Consider the following 13,402-nt stretch of genomic DNA (forward strand, 5'->3'; position numbering starts at 1 on the left):
CAAGGCAACGCACTGCTGTAGAGGAAAGAGAACACACACAGAGGATTGCGAGGCTTTTGAGAGGAAGAGAGCAAAAGAAAGAGGGTGATAAATGAAGGGAAAACATTGATACGATCAGCATGTGCCTGTCGGCTTTTCTCTCCGCTCTGACAGGAGAAGGAAAATATGACGAACAAGCTGAAGACAGGAAAGTGAGCTGATGATAGAAAAAAAAAAACATGCGTTACAGATGAATGAGGAATAAATAGCTGCGTGTGTACTGTACTGCATAGAGATTAGCTGAAGCAGGTGGAGTCAGAAGCCTTACAATGATACCAACACCTCAAATAAAAACAGGCAGTCTATTAAGCTCTGATAATGTCTGGGGGCGTGGTCAACACGATCTCTTAAAAAGCACACCCCAAATGCATGTCCCCCTGCAACACATTGCCAAATTTAAATGCAAAGTATGCCAACAACTGTTACACAATAAAGGCTTATTGAGAAAAGAAGGCTTTTAATCCAATACAAGGGTTTTTAATATGAACAGTTTATATGAAGTGTATTGTAGCAATCTGAGTTCCAAGGTTTTTAGTGAAACTCCTGGACAAGCATCTCATAATAACCTGTGTGTTTGTTCCATTGTAAAACTCAAGACTCAAGACACATTACAGTCCAACTGATATAGGATTTGATGATTTTAAAATCTGATATATACCCGAGTCCCTAATATGGTAAATATGAAAGGTTACAAAGGTTGATCAAGATGTCATTAGATCAATGGAATGAGTACATGACTTAAATAATTAGGCTGGCTCTTCAATGAATGCGCCATGCTACCTTTAAAAAATGGCGCTAGTTTGGTTTTATATCCAATATAAGATACTGGACCTTGTAGAGGGACCTCGAGATCCCTCAGTCATAACCTAAAATTAAAATAAGCTTTGTCTGTTTATTTGCTTGGTGTGTTTATTTATGTATTTGGAGAAATTCAAAGCATTTCTGTTTTTGCTTGAGTTTTTCTAGGACATTAGATCATTTTCTTGCGATTTAGTGGACAAATACACACGAATGATGAATTTAGTTGATGCGATGTACAGTGTGTTTTTTGCCACTGCGCTGTATGAATACAACTGATTAGACTTCATGCTTTGTGAGAAAAAAGTAAAATAACACATGCACTACATTTGTCATTATTTCTTTTTGTTATTCAGTGCAGTCTTTAAAAAATCCATGTTATTGGCTACATCTGTATCAGTAATGTCTCTATAGAAGAGTACAGGGAGTCTAAATGCATCAAATCTAAAGAAATATGCTTGGTGGAAACAAGTATGCGTAGTACTTATTGACTTTTCTATCAGAAATGGAGAGTATGAATTTGTATGCTCCTAGTATTCCTCAGAGAGGCTGATTTGAAAGGACATTAGCAAAAGTTGCCCCTTAGAAATTAAAAGGTGCTCTTATTCTTGCTCTCTTCGGTTCCTTCCTCTGTCTGTCTCTCTCCTTCACCCTGCCAGTCTGATGCTTTAGTCCCAGAAGGATGTTGACAAGTCACTGACCTGCCTCCCCTTTTCTTTTTTTCTCTTTCTCTTTCCTCGGCTCTCTCTTCCCATCCCTCTATTTTTTCGAGCTATGGTGCAGCATTCTGATTGGATCTGATGGATCTGCGATGGTGCATGCCTTCCCACTCTAGAATACCAAGCAGATGTGAGAGGAGAGCCGTGTCAAAGAAAAAAAGATGACATGTAGGACTGGGAGACATGCTTAAATCAACCAGAGCCTACATAGTGGGGGTGGAGGGTCAGAGAGAGGAAAATGAGTGTGATCATATAAGAACTGGAGAAAAGCTTTGAGAAAGTGATGTAAATAGACACTATAATAGAATGAACAGTGTAAAGAACCGTCTTTATCTCCTCTAAATCATGGACACCCAAGTCCAAGCCAAGGCGATTAAAGGGAGGCTTGTCCAAATGCTTTGTCCGGATGAAGCAAAAGTTCAGATACAGAGTCATCAAAGCAGAGTCATTCAAAGACACAACTGAAAACCATGTTTGTATGTAGGCAACCTCGACTCTGCTAGCTTCGTTACTCAATTAAGTCTCTCTTATTTGAAATTTCCTTTATTGGTCTTCATGAAAAAATGAGGTGTGTTACTGTTTGTCTCCCTGTTGTGAGAAAAATCAGCTTCAACTATAACACTTGCTATTAGAAATGGAAGCAGCGATTTTCATTTACACAGGGATCATTTTGTTTAACTCCCATGAAAGAAAAAAGGAAGAGCATCAGCACATAACTCAGTTTTGTCAATTTCCATAAAACTCACAAATGCTCACAAGTGTAATTTTTTAAACTTTGTAGTCGTAACCTCTGAAGTCTAATGACTTCCAACCACGCTGCTTTGGCAGTCGTTGCTTTCACGTAAAATCTTTCCCACTTGAATCACACTGATACGCTTAATGGTGAAAGCTGCAAAGAAACGTATCCTTGACTGGCACTGCACTACTTTGACTAAGAAGAGTGATTTCTGCTGATGGCTCTGCATGACGTGTGGCATTTGGCTGACGGGTAACTTCAATAATAGTGCACAAAAATGTCTCAGTTTAAAGAACACTGTTTGCAAACATCTGTATTCCTCTAAAATTATGTAACATCAGAAACACACATTAAAATGATGTCATCTGGTGATCCGTAAAATCTCAAGCTTCCTGCCAAGTGGATATTCAGCTGCTTTTATGAATTTTTTTCATTTCCTTTGTAATTGCTGTAGCTTAAAAAAATCATCGCCCTATAACTAGTTTTGCCTGTTCAGGGACTGCTCTAGGCTCAGCTGCCTTGCTAGCTGCTGTTCTCTTATTACAGTAAATTCATTGTGCTCCTTTGGGTGATGAGCCTCAAGACGTTTTATTAAGTTTGACATGTTAAAATTTAGCTTATTAGCTTCCCTCCCCTCATGAGGCACTTAACTCTAACAGAATCACTCTCTACATTTCATCATCATCAAAAAACCTTTTATAATCTGTATATTAGATCACACACATAAAGCAGCCTTGGGTTTGGGTGAAAAGGTTGGGAATGATCGTGAATTTCACAAGGAGGATTAATATCTTTTTCATCATATGAATGTAAATATATTCAACTCACTTTATGGTAGTCGTATGTGATAGGGCTGCGTATAGCTGTAGTCCTGGTAGAGTGCCTGTAGGCTGGGGTTCTCTCCAGTGAACGAGATTACAACTTCACTTTGGTTCTGATCAACAACCAATGTAGAGCATTGGGACTTCTTAGGTTTCTTTGGTGGGGTATATATATTTTTTACCTGATATAAAAATGTCAAATTGCAAGAAGCAGCATTTACATCCCCTAGTGAACACAACAATGAGATGAGCCCAAGCATGTCTGAGAGCAAGAGCAGTGTGTCAGCTTTTGATGATGATTTAATACCTAAAAAGGGAGCTACTCCAAAAATTGAAGTGCACTACTTCGCAAAATATGTACGAAATTTATTCTGACACAATTTTCACCACTTGAGGCAAAAAAATGCTTTCAAGTAAAAGTAGTCTACAAAGGAGGAGATACTAGCAGCTGGTGACGTGCAACCAAAATGCAAACATATGACTTTAATTGTTGCTGGAGCACTCGTTAATTACATAGTGAGTGCTTATGCACTGTTGATAGATATAATGCGGTGTCACTAATATTATAGTGAGGGTGTGATGGGAGTGTCTGGCAAAGGCAAACCTTCACCTCCTGCAAAACTTCAGCAACATTCCAAGGGAGTCTGGATGGGTCATATTCCCCAATATAACTCGAAAAACTAGATCATGGACAACACAGGTAAAGTTGGCCACCATCCCTAAGAAGCCTTATCAAAATTGGTCAAACCTGTGGGACTCTTGAGAGAACTTACAAGTACCAATGGGCTAAGCAGAATGTGGTTTTGGTGGTTACCAAGGCAAGAACCAGTGTGATGGGATTTCAGTGTGGTTTGGAACAAGAGAAATTCTGTACAACTGTCAGAAAACTCAGAGAGGTGAAGCAGCTTTTAGGCAAAAATGTGTGTGGTGGGAGTGGAAGGAATATTTTGAGAATCTCCTAAATTCCAATGGCATGCCTGTAATTCCATAGAGGAAGCAGAGAACTATCTGAGTTATTCATTAGCTGTTCGGTGGCTGAGGACAGATGAGATCCACCCCGTTTGTCAAAGTTCTCAATTTTACGGCATTGCCTTGATTAGCATGTCTCTGCAATATTGTACTGTCTTATTCTGTCAATGTGTAATAGTTTAGATTGCCACATGTTAATGTGAGTTATCTTTTGCATACAGTGTTGTGAATTTAGTCTACCACAATGGTTGATAGCTAACTGTCAAAAAAACAGGCAGACTGCTGCCATGCTGTCCTTGCTGTTGTTTGACCTCTTTGCAAAGGTCATTGTGTGCACTGTAATTTATTTTAGATTTCTGCAAGAATCTGGATCTAGGGTCTGAGATGGAAAGTAACTGATCATCCTGGAAAAATGGACCACATTGTCTTTAAAGGTGAGACATCTGAAATAAATTGCTATCATTTTGAAAAAATATATAGAAACAAATAAAAAGTTAAATCCAAAAAAAGGAAAACTGATTGTTTCTCCAGGTTCACATCTGGTTTAGAGATTAGTTATTACAGAGCCAAGTAAACGCTGTGTTCTGGGAACACAGTATTTTCTCAGGGAGAAAGTAAATTGAGAACAGGGTCCTCCAAAGGTTTCCTGCTGTTGTGACTACTTTTGCCAGGTTTGAGTAAGAGATAATCTGGATTCACGGTGGCAAACGTGTCTATTGTAGAGATTAGCACACCAGACATATAAACCTACGTAGTTCTAAACATCGGAAACAAGTCCAGTAAAGAAAACCCCAATGAAAAATGGGTGTTATTTCTCCAAATGTGGGGAAGGAAAAACATGGAGACAGGGCTCTGTTATTCATGTTTGGGTAAAACATTTCGCATGAGACAGCTAATGGAGCTGGAAGAAATAAAGATCAAATAAAAGAGGCAAAAGCCAAGAAAAAAATAAAAATGAAACATTTTATTGAAATTGAAAAGTACCTGAAGGCATTAAATGTGTAGAAATCTGACACAGTCCAAGGACAGAAGGAAAATTAAGGGAAAAGGCTCAGGAGAACAGTAAAGGGGATACGAATGAAACAGTTAAATCTGACCCTTCCAGCCATTCTCTGACCACAGCCCACCACTGAAGGTTTCACATCAACAAGCCTGAGAAAGCACAACCACCTTCATGTCAGAGTTTTTTCCAATATCCCACCAAACAGTGAGACCCGCCAATTCCGAATCATATGCATCAGTGGACAGCCCCTGCTCGACCTTTGACTCATAACTAAGGAAAAAAAAAATTCTAGTGAATATCCTACATGAGACATCAGCAGACAACATCATGACTCGGATGATGATGACAATAAGGCGTACAGGGAGGCCATTTCAGCCCCGTGTAAGGTCAGACATCATGTCATCTTGACAATCTCCTCAAAAAATGGACAAAGAGCTCTGCATAGCAGCCCTAACCATGTACCAGTCTAGCCAAGCTACAGCCTTTGTGCCAGAAGCCCTGACAGCAACCATGTATAAAGCTCCTGCTTGATGCGTCTTCTTTAACAATCAGTAAGCGATGGGACGATATGACCCAGACATGTGTTTCAAGTGCTATCAGAAAGGACATTGGGCTACAGACTGCCTTAGCAGGGACAACACTGAGAGACATGCAACTACTCTGACTCAGCTGATGGTTGCAGTAGACGGTGCTACACCTACAACACACACAGGTGATAGCATACACACCCTATGCTCACGCTTAGTAACACGCGCTATTCCCTACAAAACCAAAAGCTTCAAACTCCTCCACAGGTTAGTGGGACCTATGTCTCGTCTGTTAGAGGGTGAGGAGAAGTGGTAAGAAAAAAACGTATGTGTAATGATGAATGAAGGAAATTGAAACTTCAAACATTTTTGCTGTCTGCCTGACGCCATGATATAATGTGTTGTTTGGGTATTTGAACCCCTGAAGGCCTCACTGTAATTAAACTTGAAGGGTTTGAGCCTGACCCTCACATTTTCAGGCCTGATCAGCTTTAATCAATAGAAGCTGTCAGGTGGTAACATAAGTGACCTACTTTTGGTAGAAGCTGGGAAATGTACACCACACACACCAAGGTACTGTGGCTTTATTTTTAAAGCCACAGTACCTTGTATTATTTTAACACTTTATTTTTAAGGTGTTAAAATAATACAACAATAACAAAGACAAAAACACGACCAAACAAGGCAAAACATAATGAAAAAAAATAAAATTAATAATAAATAACATAGTATATTGAGTTGATTTATTTAATCCAACCCCCTTCTCATTATTTAATAATAATGGGTCTTTCTTTTTCCCCCATTAATATAGTTAGCTAAAACCAAACTGAAAATGTAAAATCTCAATTTAGCTAATTAAAAGAAGAATAAAAAGCTTATATACATATATGTGTGTGTATGTGTGTGTGTGTGTGTGTGTGTGTGTGTGTGTGTGTGTGTGTGTGTGTGTGTGTGTGTGTGTGTATAAGCAGCAAAAGCAAAACTGAAAAGAACAACTGCTTCTAGAAAGTAATTGAAACTAAACTGAAGCGTAAAATTTTGATTCCTTGCACTGAACCTCACGTGTCTCTATAGATATCGATAGTGACTTCAAGAAACAATGCCACAGAGAATTTATGACCACACACTTGTTCATGTCAAAACATAAATGTGCATTTAACAAACACATAGTTTAACATGTTTGATGTATCAAATCTCTCCTCAAGTATCATTTAAAGCATGACAGAGACAGATAGGAAGATTTTGGCCCTCACTCTGTTTTGGTCAAATATAGTGAACTTTCACTTGGCGTGGCAGACATCGCTTTCAACTGCTGCAGTGTTTTAAATGATGCTGTGTTGCTACCTGTTGCAGGGGAAGGGGAAAACAACTCAACCTGATATGTCAGTGTCTTGGATATCTTGTTTGGGAGGCCCCTTAGAGATGGATTGGGTCCCACCAACCGCTGTGAAAGTGGGATATTGCAAATCTTCATCTTCTGTGCTATCCCAAATTTACAGACAGATGAAGGATGGCCTCGCCACCTCAACCTGACAACCAACAAGCGCAGACAGTTTACTCCCTCTGGGTTAGGGTTACTGCAATACTACAGGAAGTTTAAAGACAGTGACTCTGAAATAGGCATCTGAGACTGTCGTCCTTGGTTTTACTTTTCAAGAAGAGAGTAGAGTCCACACGTTGGTTGGTTTAGCTTTCGGGAGGAACGATAAAGAGTTTTACCATGGAATACTGAATCAATGCTTTGAGTTGAGTACTGTGGAAGTGATTTGCAGCGATGTGGCAAATAGAGATGAGTAAAGTGGCTACGGGTAAAATAACTGCTGGTGAGCGAAACCCATGCTAAACTTTCAGTAAATGACCTAAGAGACAGCCAGTGACACTGAAGAATACAGTTACTTGAGATATGACCTTCTAGGAAATATATTAGAGGGTCACCTAGGCAACTGAAGCTTCAGCGTGTACATGGCTTTGGCCTTTGAGGTTATTTCGTGAGCTTATTCAAAGCTAAAGTCTCTCTTGGTTGGTTTGGGAACACTTTTAAGTCTCCCAGAAGGGCTTGAGGAGGTCCCTAGGGAAAAGGAGGTCTAGACTGCTACTGCAGTCTGGAACCTGGATCTCAGTAAGCAGGAGAGAAAGTAGATGAGGAGCCACAACCAAGGTTTTTATATCTTCTTAGTATAATGATCGTAGCCTTAAGTATGTAAATATGCCTGTATATACCCAATCTCCTCCTTAACTGGTGGGCAAATCTCAAAGGAACTTTACACAAACATCGTCGTGCATACAGTGATCATGAACATGTATTATAAATCCCAGTTCTACTGATTTTCATATTTATCATCGCCCTGTGAATGCATCCATTCGCATTTGTTTGTCATGTCATGTTCAGTGTATGTCACCCATACGTAACTTCATGGTCACCAAAATTTGTATCCACACTCAAAATGATACCAAAATTATACTTTTTGTTTTTTAAAAGAGTGAAACAAATGCAGCTTAAACTTAGCTTAAACAACCGCCAGTGAATTGCCATTCTAATAGACTATCAAGCAATAAAACATTAGCACATAGAATGCGCCACATATTCACTTCTGGCTCACACTCAAACAATCATTCATGTTCACAACTCAGCAAACTGTGCTGTATATAATGGGTTTTCATTACTCTCACGACAACTGAGACAGTGACACTAACCACAACCTTCCCTCTGAGACCCTGATGTCCATCTGAAGAATCCAAATGCGGATCCTAAACTGAGTCTCACTTTACAGCTGGGGGATATTTGAAACCACACTGAGCTCTATTTGAAGATGTGAAGGTAGTAACTTGAGTCCAGGGTAAGTGTCATGAGGAGGACATGAGACAGTAGAGTAGCAGAAAAGCCGTGTTGGAGTGGAGGAGCGGATGTTGTGATGAGGATCAAAGTCACACCCGGTTGGGACCCTCCAGCTCAGTCCAGTGGCAGTCATTGTGTGTGTATGCGTATGTTTGATCTGGTGTCACTATGTGTGTATGTGTGTGTGTGTGTTTGATCTGATTCATAACCCTGCTACTGCTGGCTTACTTCATACACAGTTGCACACATGCATCCACAGGCAGGCGGAGCAGGCACAGTCACACAAACCCAAACACACATCTTCGCACAAATATAGCTTTGATAGTGACTCACTCTCACTGTGTAACCCTCCATTCATTCACCCTTTGAGTCATGAGATAATCAGTGTCATACAATAGTAAAGCTGATTTGGAAAATTAGAGACACTTCAGAGAGACAGATTAAGAGGACACGTCATCGCAAACATTAATACTGTTTTAATTACTCGCATCAACAGCAAATTATAGCTTTTGGCTCAGAGAAAACAAGCTCTGAAAAAAAATAAAGATTTGTATTGTGGACTATAAATATGGCTCTGGAAAAAATTTTAATCTATATAACTCAAACCCAGCCTTGAGTGACGCTAAATATAAAAGAAACTGGAAAAATGTACCGCTTGACTCTCACTGGGGAGAGATGGAGAGCAAAAGCAGCAGAAAACTCCAGATTAGGACAGATTCATTAAGTGAATTAAACTGTTTTCTTAATGTTGTCAGGAGTGAGGCATTTTCCCAATTATGTTAATCTGGGATATGGAAGCAGGATGAAGAGAATAAATCTGACACAGCAGAAAGAAACATGAATCTAAACACATTAAACGCATAAAGAGAGTCAGGCCTTGTTGTACTTAAACTTTCTGAAAGCTTTTCTACCTCAGCTCCCACACACTCATAGGCTGACCGAGTATTTGTGTGTGCGTGCGTGTGCGTGTGGTGTGAGCCAGATGCCAGTGTGATTTAAGCCAGAAAGGACTTAGTGACACTGCCTCATCCCTGTCACCCTGCTCAGCTCATTACATAGAGTGGTCTCTAAAAATGGCCACTAAAAACAGAAGAAAAAAACCTGCAAGCACTCACCTACACACTCTCTCTCTCTCACACACACACACAAACACACACACACACACGCACGCACACACACACATGTCGCAGCTTTGTCCCAGTCGCCCTTATATGTCTTCTTTCTGCACCTCATTTCTAAATTGTTCATTTTTGACCTACATTTCAGATCACCCTATCTCTATGTTTCTCCCTTACACACACAGGGAGAAACCTGAAATGACCCCTAGTGTCATTTCAGGTTTTAAATTTTCACTCAGGCCGACACAAATTAAAGATCTACAAACACAAATTGTATAAAACAAATTGAAAAAAAAAGTAAAAAAGCAAAAAACGAAGCAGTCAAAGGATGAGGATTAGACACGAGTATACAGGAAAAGCCCTCTGTGAGTCCCCTACAACACCACTCTGGGGCTTTACTCTTCCCCATTGATGCACTTATGGAATTTTCTGTTTCTGACCAATCAGCTCTCTTTCCTGTGTCCCCCCCCCCCCCCTTTTTTTTTTTTTTTTTTTTTTTTTACTTCTGCTATTGCATCTGCAATGATTTCAAACAGTTCTGTTAGCATCTACTTTCCTCCATTTCTTTCCATTAAGTAAGTGGGGAAGGCCTCCGATGTGTGAGAGTGAAGACCCAGGTGCTGGAAAAGGACAAAAGCAGAGTGCAGCACATATTATTTTAACAGACTAATAATAGCAGTAGTAAGCCAAACTGACAGCACGATCTGTGGAAATTTTGGTTCGGGGTCAAAGCTTTGACACAGACCGAAACACAGTTGCTGACAGTCTGGCAGTTAGACCTAGCCAGACAGTTTGGAGCTGCCTCACTGTTCCGTTGTCTCTCTCCCTATTCCTGTTGTTATTCATTAGGACAGAAGCTCCCTCCCCCTGCTGTCTATCCAAACAGAGATTATGAATCAGCAGTACAGGCAAGAGGAGAAGTATAGACAGAATAAAAAGAGGAGCCAAAACAACAGAAATATGTGTTAACCAGCTGGGTAAAGGTGTTTCTTTCTGCTAAAAATGAGACAATTTAAAAGTGACAGGTGAGAATTAAGTGTGACATTGCGGATGGTCTAGAGAAAGACTTGAGGGAAATTGTGGGTCAATGAATAGTCACTGAAGAACACATATAGGAGATAAGTTAAAAACTTAATCACAATTAGCTCAAAACTGGAATAAATCAACTGTACCCCCCAGCTTCACTCCCCACTTCCCAGTTTGTCTCTCTCTTTCTGTCTGACAGCTTTCCCAGGCAACCACCTGACCTTCCTGACCTGACCAATACTGAGGAGTTGGGACAAGCACGGGGAATGTTTACAAGATTCAATTATCAGAAGCAGCCATACTTGGTCTCTACTGTTGTCTGTGTGGCTCAGGTATTAGCAGAGGGCCTGTAATTCCTGAACAGAGTGTCAGGTTTGTCTTAAAGAGCCAGAGGCTCCATAACATAAAGCTACTCTAATCTCACAGGAAGGTTTATTCTAATCATGAACAACTGTGTGGAGAGGAGCTGATTTACAACACTGTCCCAACAATGACAAAACAATGCTGTTAAGAAAAACTCAGAACTCCAAACAAACCCTGGGGCGCAGTAACAGAGACGGCCTCTGAGGAAATGCACGCCTATAGGGCTTCCTGTTTGTTTTCACCTTGGCAATTTTCATTATATCCAGTGTACATTAGGACTTAAGTGAAAAACTATTAGAACAAATTCAAGAACTTTACAGGGTGTTGAATTAATTTTGCAAGACACATGTGATGTGGATGCTGGAGGCTACGAACACAGACATATATAAACATATATAAGACAAAATTAAATGATATGCAAATCTGTTTGCATATCATCCTCATATTTTACTCAGAACAGAATACAGAAAACACATTGAATGTTTAAAGTGAGAAAATGCGCCATTTTAAAAAATATATATATTAGCTCTGAATTTAGTGGCAGCAATATTTCTCAAAAAAGTTGTAACAGACCAATAAAAAGCTGGGAAAGTATGTGATGCTAAAAAGATGTTTTGCAGCTAAGTTTTTTAATTGGCAACAGGTCCGTAAGACAGGCAGAGTTAACAGTGAAGATGGGCAGAGGTTCACTAATATAAAAAAATATGTTCCTATGAATTATGGAATTATTTGAATATCTTATGATATACAGTACACAATCATCAAAAGATTCAGAGAATCTGGAGAAATCTGGGCTGTCTGATGGAACTACATTAAGAATTCCTCCAGAAATCACTTTGTTGGGTGAGGAATTTGGTTGTTGATAGGACATAGGTTTGATTCGCCCTTTATTCATAAGTGTACAACTGTATCAAAGTTAGGGATGGGTACCAATAAACCGTAGTAACCAGACCGAAAAGCAGCGCACATTTCGGTGCTTAATTTATTTTTTTTCCTGAGATGTCATACACTTTGGATTCTAGCCAATCATTTTACCTTTCCAAGGATAGTAGGCGGGCCCAGGTACGTACGTTCTTTTAGAGCAGAGCTACAGATTAAAAATGCCCAAGGCGAAGCGGTCAAAAGCCTAGCTGTACTTCACAGCAAAAGATGCAAACTCAGCAGCCTGCAACAAGTGCTTTAAGGTGATACTGTGCAAAGGAGGTAACACCTCGAATCTGATGAAACCTGGCGATGCATAGCGTTTTTTTTAAAGCCGAGAAATGTACTGTATTTGATAGCTTGCTGCAAGACCGAGCACCGAGCACATCTACTGGCGGTGTGGTAAATCTCGTTAGCGTTAAATCGAGTTAGCATGGATCGCCCCGTGCGTGAGCTGGACGGTGCTTATCATTTTGCAGAAAAAAAGAGACTGCTAAAAATAAAAACATAAGAGGTTTTTGGACAAAGTTTGTGTTCTCCATTCTTTAAGCACCGGTTCGAGCACCGTTTAAGCACCGGCATCGTTTCAAAAGTATCAATTTGGCACCGGTAACTGATAAAACCTAAATGATACCCATTCCTAATCAAAGTATCTTGTTAACACTTAACTGTTAATTACACTCCCAAAAAGTTTATTCTTTTCATCTGGACATAGCGGTTTCAGTGGGAGAAATGTTTCGTCACTCTTCCAAGTGACTTCTTCAGTCTCAGCTGACTGCAGGTTTCCCCAATCTTATAAACAGAACATTTGCATAATGACTGAAACCAGCACCACTGAATGAACAATGGGCTGGGAAGTTACTTTTGGGGATTTAGTTACCCGGATAATTGAGCGTGCATCAAGATGTTAATTACACTGTATTTACTGTTTATAAACCGTTTTAATGCAGTGTAAATGAGCTACAAGGGCATTTAAATGTTCATATGAGAAAAAAATGAAACTTTAAATCACTTCTTTCATAAAGAATTTAACAGATGTTTACAGTCTATTTATATACACTAACAAATTAATGCAGGGATAAAAGTAAATGCATTAGCAAACCTATGGCGTGAGTTATGTATGTAACAGATTACACTTAAAGCATTGATGATGGCAAATGAGTCGACAATGACCTCTGCTAGGTGAAAAAAGACTAAGATGTGAATAAAAAGCTGTGGAACGAGGTATTATGTGACCTTGCGGAGATAATTTTATAAAGTGTCAATAAATCTGTCATTGTTCAAAAATTGTATTTTTTTTGGCGTGAAAAACTGATCTGTGGAAATAATTTGAAACACAAAGTCCACAATTAATTGTGCAGTCCAGCTGATTTGTAGGGAACAGGGCTGACACACATTTTAATGGACTGAAGGTTAATCTTTACAGATCTTTAGCCTTTGTGTGCTCCCAGCCTTTCCTGTGCTCATGCCAGCAAACACTCTTAGTGACACACACACACACACACACACACACACACACACACACA

At 39.7% G+C, this 13,402-nt stretch overlaps 1 protein-coding gene across 2 annotated transcripts in view; it reads right to left on the reverse strand.

Annotated features, from left to right (window-relative positions):
• The window catches only part of LOC102778260 (A disintegrin and metalloproteinase with thrombospondin motifs 2-like), a 137,166-nt gene that overhangs the window by 77,976 nt on the left and 45,788 nt on the right, over nt 1-13,402 (reverse strand). The window lies entirely within an intron of this gene.

This window comes from Neolamprologus brichardi, chromosome 2, assembly GCF_056152115.1.
Source record: "Neolamprologus brichardi isolate AB-2024 chromosome 2, ASM5615211v1, whole genome shotgun sequence".
In the NCBI taxonomy this organism is placed as follows: Eukaryota; Metazoa; Chordata; class Actinopteri; order Cichliformes; family Cichlidae; genus Neolamprologus; species Neolamprologus brichardi.